This window comes from Azolla caroliniana, unplaced genomic scaffold, assembly GCF_043228905.1.
Source record: "Azolla caroliniana isolate FFs.n. ecotype wild unplaced genomic scaffold, voAzoCaro1.0.p SCAF_15, whole genome shotgun sequence".
In the NCBI taxonomy this organism is placed as follows: Eukaryota; Viridiplantae; Streptophyta; class Polypodiopsida; order Salviniales; family Salviniaceae; genus Azolla; species Azolla caroliniana.
This window is the reverse complement of record NW_028230450.1, coordinates 4,926,628-4,934,291: the sequence shown is the minus strand read 5'-3', so window position 1 is coordinate 4,934,291 and position 7,664 is coordinate 4,926,628. Positions and strand designations below refer to the sequence as shown.

General features: G+C 36.8%; 1 pseudogene across 1 annotated transcript; it reads right to left on the bottom strand.

Annotated features, from left to right (window-relative positions):
• Positions 1-421: 421 nt before the first annotated feature.
• LOC147854441 (CSC1-like protein ERD4) lies at positions 422-7,460 on the bottom strand (annotated as a pseudogene). Its single transcript, XR_015531046.1, has 4 exons — positions 6,918-7,460; positions 6,508-6,626; positions 1,419-1,555; positions 422-784 (listed from the first exon to the last, which is right to left on the bottom strand). The product of XR_015531046.1 is annotated as a CSC1-like protein ERD4 (transcript).
• Between the last annotated feature and the right edge of the window lie 204 nt (positions 7,461-7,664).

Sequence of the window (7,664 nt, the reverse complement as noted above, 5' to 3'; positions counted from 1 at the left end):
TAGTTCCCAACAATGTTCAAGTAACTTTCCAATAAGACACAATGCCTCTTCATGTGTCTCTTAGATAATAAACCATATAAATTGATATTTATGATTATATTTTTTTTATTGTTTGATTATTTTATAATTCTTTATTTCAACATAACAATACTAATTTTTATTTTTTGTATGTGGACCTCTAGAGAGCCAATCACCCAAGAAACCAAATGAGTGGATATTGGACAAGTTTGAGTCCAAGGAAATAAAACTGAATAAACAACCATAGAAAACAACAAGAGAATGGTGAAATAAAAGTGAAGCATTACAAGAAGGAGATGAATTGAATAGAAAGTAATCAACCACACAAGTGTATTGTATAATACATGACCTAGAGGATGCTGGAAATTTTCAGTATTCTATACTAAACCATGAGTTTCTAGAACTAAAATTGATCTTCTACCCAGGTCCTTTGAAAATGCCTGCCTATCTCCTCATTTTCAAATACATTACGATCAAAGAGAAACAAAGGGATATAGGATTTTTTGACTTCCTTGAGACTAGGACGCTTGCGTGGTTCCTCACAAGTACCATAGAGGGGAGTCACATCAAAAGATGGGTAAAAGAACTTCTGACATATGTATGCGAACACGATAGTTGCAACCAAAGGTACATACACGAACTTCTTCACTCCAAAGTAGCCCAGCATTGTGAGTTGGGATAAGAAGAGAGAACCCACTATCCGGGAATGAATGTGAGTCCACATCCTCCTTCCGCTCTCATACTTTGCCACGATCACATTGACTGCCTACAAAATCACAAAAGAAGGACAACTTAACATGATTAAACATTATGGATGGTTTTCATATATCAATAAATCCTTGTTATGACTTCCTTGCTCCAAAAGAAGTATAGCAACCCTTTCATTGAATTATGAACAAATTTAATTCTTTATATTAAATCCTTTGCGTAACTTCTTTTCATATTGGGGAGCTCAATCATGAACAATTAAGGAATAAAGCATCCTAACCCCAATCATTCTTTGAAATAGCTCATATAATTAGGTTGAATTCAGGGATGATCTTCACTTCCTATGGTAAAGGAACATATTATTGTCTTATATAATCTCTATATATGGGTACTTAATTTAGCTCAAACACAAGTATTTGCATATTATAATGTATACCATCCTTTTAACATAGATTAATCTACACATACTTGTATAATACATCTCTGGTTAGTGTGTAAATTAATCTATACACCAAACAAGGATTTTAAAGTACAAGTATCGTGTATACGTACATTAACCCCATAGATACATGTGTAATAAACACCAAATTTTCAGACGTATGCAATTAGCACATAACCCAGTATATAACATACGTCTTTGTGACATTAATCTTATGAATTACTTGTATTCACAAACTCGGCAATGGCCTTACCAAATTCCGCATGAATAGCCAATCTAAACCAAAGTAGACGATGGCAAATACCAAAATCAGCGGTGCTATGACTGCGTAGGATAATGTGATTGTCAAGACAAGCATATCCCCTGGCACACGAATTGCATATTTGAATGTGTTAAATGACTTGAATTAATTTTTGTGGTTTATGAAAAGCCACGTCTCTCATCTCCATAAAGTATATATAAAGGCCCATGCAAGCATCATTATCATGCAAAAGTTAGTGAAGTGAGGACTATATATATAAAGGCAGCCTTAGTCATTTAAAAAATAGGATGACCACCAAGAGTTGTATGCTTGTGAGATTTGAGAGAATTAGAGAGTTGGGAAACACCATTTTAGAGAATTCTTGTGAGAGAATTGTGAGGTTATTCTCTTGGGTGTTGGGTTTAATTAGAGAATAATTTCTCTAATTGTTGTAAACTCTCTGTTACATTTTCTTATAGTGGAATCACTCTCCTTTCCGTGGACGTAGGCTAATTTAGCCGAACCACATAAATACTCATGTCATTTATATCTCTGCACCTATATTATCATATTATTGTTTTCTATTTAATCTAATGTACTATTTGATCCAAGTGTCATCCTAACACATTGGTATTAGAGCCCTGGTTGTTAGTACATTAGTTTTGGTATTTTCTTGTTAAGTCAAGATGTCGACAAAAAAATTTGATGTCAAGAAGTTCGATTGAAAAATCAACTTCTCTCTTTGGCAAGTAAGGATGCGCGCGATCCTTGAGCAGAACATGTTTAGAAGGCTTTAGATGTAAGGCCCGACGGTATGACGGACTCCAGGTGGGAGGATATAGACGAGAAGGCCCGCTCAGCGATTCATTTGTCTTTGGAAAATGAAGTTTTCTGAGAGGTAATCTCTGAGAAGATAGCGAAGGCACTATGGGAAAAATTGGAGTCTCTCTATCTGAAAAGGGCTCTAACGAACAAGCTTTATAAGAAACAATGCTTGTATTCACCACCGATGAATGAAGGTACATCTCTCAGTTTTCATATTGATGAGTTTGAATCTATTATCATGGATTTGCAAAATCTCGATGTTACTATTGATGATGAAGATAAGGCATTGTTGTTGTGTTCATTACCCCATTCATATAGACATTTTAGAGAAACTATGTTGTATGGGAAAATACTATTTCTCTAAAACATGTTAAATTTTCTTTGGAAACTAAAGAAAAGATTGATCATGATATCACTGGACAAACTAGTGATAGTTAGGCACAGGGTTTATATGTAAGGGGTAGATCTAAACAAAAAGGGAACAATAGAGATAGGCCTAAATCTAGATCTAAATCTAGAAGTAGATCTGTTGTGTGTTGGCATTGTAAGGAACCAGGTCATGTTCGCAAGAATTGTGATAAGTTGCAGAGAAAAAAGAATACTCCACGAGATAGAAATGAGGATGCAGGTAAAGTTATTGTTGCTGAAGTAGGAGGTGATGTTGATGTGCTCTTTGTGACAAAAAAGTCAATCAAGTTGAATAATGAGTGGATTATGGATAATGGTTGTTCTAATCATATGTGTCCCAATCAAGACTGGTTTTCATCATACGAGTCTATTGATGGAGGAGTAGTTTTGATGGGGAATAATGCTCCAGATGGGATTGTTAGAACATTGACTGATGTGAGGCATGTTCCTGATCTGAAGAAGAATCTCATCTCATTGGGCACCCTCGATGCCAACGGCTGCAAGTTCTCAGCTGAAGATGGAGTATTAAAAGTTAGCAAAGGTGCGTTGGTTGTGATGAAGGCTAGAAAAGTAGGAAGCCTGTATGTATTACATGGCTCGACAATGACGGCTTCTGTAGCAGTTTCTTTATCGTCTATGTCAGATTCTGATGTTACGAAGTTATGGCACATGAGGCTCGGGCATATGAGTGAAAAAGGTTTAACCTTATTGAGCAAACGAGGACTACTTTGTGGCCAAAGTACAGGAAAGATGGATTTTTGTGAGCATTGTGTATTTGGAAAGTAGAAGAGACTCAGCTTTGGCACTGAAATCCATAAGACTAGAGGTTCTTTGGATTATATTCACTCTAATTTTGTGGGGACCAACACCAGTTCCATCAAAAGGAGGAGCTCGATATCTTTTGACTTTTATTGATGATTTTTCAAGAAAAGTCTGGGTCTATTTTCTTCAACACAAATGTTATGTGTTTGATACTTTTAAGAAGTGGAAAATTCTGATCGAGAAGCAAACGGGAAAGCAGATTAGAAGACTTCGAACTGATAATGGTTTGGAATTCTGCGGAGGAGATTTTAACAGGTTTTGTGAGGCTAAAGGAATTTCCAGACATCGCACAGTAGTTAAAACACCGCAGCTGAATGGCGTAGTTGAGCGCATGAACATAACTCTTTTGGAAAGGGCTTGTTGTATGCTTTCCAATGCTCGGTTGTCCAAACATTTTTGGGCTAAAGCAGTTTCCACGGCATGTTTCCTAGTGAATTGTTCACCGTCAACGGCAATTGAGTTTAAAACTCCTGAAGAGGTATGGTCCTGCTAATTATTCAAATTTGAGAATATTTGGATGTCCTACTTATATGCATGTTAGTGAAGGAAAATTGGAGCCTCGAGCTAGAAAATGTATTTTTCTTGGTTGTGCTTCTGGGGTGAAAGGATATAGATTGTGGTGTCCTGATCCTAAGTCACCTAAATTTGTAATTAGTAGAGATGTTACTTTTGATGAATTTGCTCTACTAAATCCTCAAAAGGAACCTGTGTTTTCTTCTGATACATATAAGACAAGAAGTACATCAAAGTAGGTGGGGCTTGAAGTTCCAAGTCCACCAGTGATGGCTGAACACCTACTTCTGAATTTGTAGAAGAGGAGCTTGATGTCGTAGAAGAAGCACCTCCTGAGGAAGAACGAAGTATTTCAAGAGATAGACCAAGAAGAGAAATTAGACCACTACAGAGATATGTTGATATGGTTGCATATGCTTTATCAGTTGGAGAAGAAACAAATTCTATTGGCGAGCCAGCTTCTTACTCTGAAGCCGTTTCTTCTGTTGATTCCACCAAGTGGTTGTTTTCTATGCAAGAAGAAATTGAGTCTCTTTATAAAAACAAAACTTGGGTACTTGTGAAGCCACCAACTAGAAAAAGGATTGTTGGTTGTAAATGGATCTTCAAAATAAAGGTAGGAATTCCTGGAGTGGAGAAAGCAAGGTACAAGGCACAGTTAGTAGATAAAGGCTACAGTTAGGTACTAGGTGTTGATTTTAATGATATATTCTCACCTGTTGTGAAACATAGTTCTATTTGTGTCTTGCTTGCATTATTTGCTATGCATGATTTGGAGTTAGAACAACTTGATGTAAAAACCGCATTTTTGTATGGTGAACTTCAAGAAGACATTTACATGCAACAACCAGAAGGTTTTGTTGTTGAAGGAAAAGAAGATCATGTTTGCCTATTGAAGAAATCGTTATACGGTTTAAAACAGTCTTCGAGACAGTGATACAAGCGATTTGATTCCTTTATGGTTGGCAGCAGATACTCAAAAAACAGTTATGACAATTGTGTCTATTTCAGGAAGACTCATGATGGTTCATTTATCTATCTGCTTCTTTATGTTGATGACTTGTTGATTGCAGCTAAAAATATGTCGGATATTGAAGAAATAAAGAAGCAGTTGAATAGAGTGTTCGAGATAAAGGATGTTGGTGCAGCAAAAAGGATCCTTGGCATGAAAATCGAAAGAGATCGTATTGGTGGAAAGTTGTATTTAACTCAGAAGAGTTATATTGAGAAAGTGTTGGAGAGGTTTGGTATGAAAAATGCTAAACCAGTATCGACTCCGTTTGCAGCTTCTTTATCACCAAAGCCAAATAATGAAAACAGATACATGGCAAGAGTTCCCTACTCCAGTGCAGTTGGTAGTATGATGTATGCTATGGTTTGTACACGTCCAGATATTTCACATGTTGTGAGTATGGTCAGAAGATACATGGCTTGTCCTGGAAAATCACACTGGAATGCAGTGAAATGGATTCTAAGATATTTGCGTGGGACTTCAAACGCTTATCTGGAGTTTGGCAAGAGTAGTAGTTCTCTAGTTGGCTATATTGACTCTGACTATGTTGGTGATCTTGATAAAAGAAGATCACTGACAGGGTATGTATTCACTCTAGGTGGAAGTGCAGTTAGCTAGAAAGCTTCGTTGCAGCCCGTGGTTGCGTTATCAACGACAGAGGCTGAGTACATTGCAGTGACAGAGGTGATTAAAGAAGGGATCTGGTTAAGAGGCTTACTTGGTGAGCTCAATTCTTGTTCGGACAAGATCGACATTTTATGTGATAGTCAAAATGCCATTCATTTGACTAAATATCAGATGTTCCATGAAAGAACTAAGCACATTGATATCAAGTATCACTTTGTTCGTGATGTTATTTCGCGGGGTAATATCTTAGTGAAAAAGATTTCAACTTATGAAAATCCCGCAGATATGTTGACGAAGCCTCTTACAAGAATCAAGTTCAAGCATTGCTTGAATTTGATTGGTGTTGCTGATAATTGAGTTATCTGGCAAAGGTGGAGTGAGACTACTATAAAATTCAAGTCAACGTGGAGATTTGTTAAATGACTTGAATTAATTTTTGTGGTTTATGAAAAGCCACGTCTCTCATCTCCATAAAGTATATATAAAGGCCCATGCAAACATCATTATCATGCAAAAGTTAATGAAGTGAGGGCTATATATATAAAGGCAGCCTTAGTCATTTAAAAAATAGGATGACCACCAAGAGTTGTATGCTTGTGAGATTTGAGAGAATTAGAGAGTTGGGAAACACCATTTTAGAGAATTCTTGTGAGAGAATTGTGAGGTTATTCTCTTGGGTGTTGGGTTTAATTAGAGAATAATTTCTCTAATTGTTGTAAACTCTCTATTACATTTTCTTATAGTGGAATCACTCTCCTTTCCGTGGACGTAGGCTAATTTAGCCGAACCACGTAAATACTCGTGTCATTTATTTCTCTGCTCCTATATTATCATATTATTGTTTTCTATTTAATCTAATGTACTATTTGATCCAAGTGTCATCCTAAGAGAAGGAGTTAGGAGCCCATGCTTCTTCGATCTCTTCATCAATCTTGCATAGGAACCTCTTTCTGAAACGAAATTTGAGAAGTGACCCTAGCCTTGAGAATGCCAAGCCATAACTCACAAAGAACCTGCATTAATAAGCATCATGAATGAAGATTAGAATCATTAGGTCATGCTATAAAGTATATATGCCTAATACACCCATTGTTTTTTAGTCCTGCATTATATTGATGGTCCAAATCCATAAAGAGAAATTGCAACATCTTAGATCCTAGAAGTTCTCCAAAGTCGGGGTATAAGTGTGCCCATCCCAGTTCTTATAAACATAACAAGCACAATTAAGAGATTTCCAGATGCTGATTGTATAGAAAAATGCGTAGATATAGACCTAGTGTTGTAGCAATGGCGCGCGATATTACCTGAGGGCCACAAATGAGATGAAGAAATTGGCTTGTCCAGGGAGAGATTTGCATGGCAGTGAAATTATGAATTGTGGATTATCGATGATGCCTGTAAGGGAAGTGAACAAGCTCCCGGCTATGGTCACACCCAAAAAGATGTTCAAAACATTGAAGTAGAAGAATTTCTCAGCAGCTGCCCTGTCCTGTAAGTCTTTTGAAGAAATTCCCTCAAACTTTGAGAGCTTCAAGAGCAGATCAAGAAGCACAAGAATGAAGGCAAGGAGAACAAGCTAAGGTAGAAAAGCCTGGAGTGTTGTATTGACAAATGGTATCTCCACTATAGGCTTTAGGAACGGTAGCTTCTTCTCCAAGTTGTCAAGTGAGATAAGGGCCGAGATGAAGGCAATGGGGATCATGTAGAACAGGATCATGTGTAAAACCACAAGGTAGACTACAGTTTGTCGGTATGGCGAGGTTTTCCTATATGACTACCCTAGGATCGGGAGCAGCACAAGTAGTCAATTGATTGGCGTAAAGGCTATGCATAGACTGCAAATTCATGAATGGTTTGATGTCAATACAATGGAAGTCTGATTATTCTAGGTTACAGAAGAGTATGCATCATGACCATCAGCTTCTTAATGTGGAAATATTTAATCTAAATATTATATTATTAATATTATTAAAAATAAGTAATTACAAAGAGTTATTTATTATAAGACTTTAGAGAAAACTCTTCATTGAAGGAACATAACTTTTTGTCCA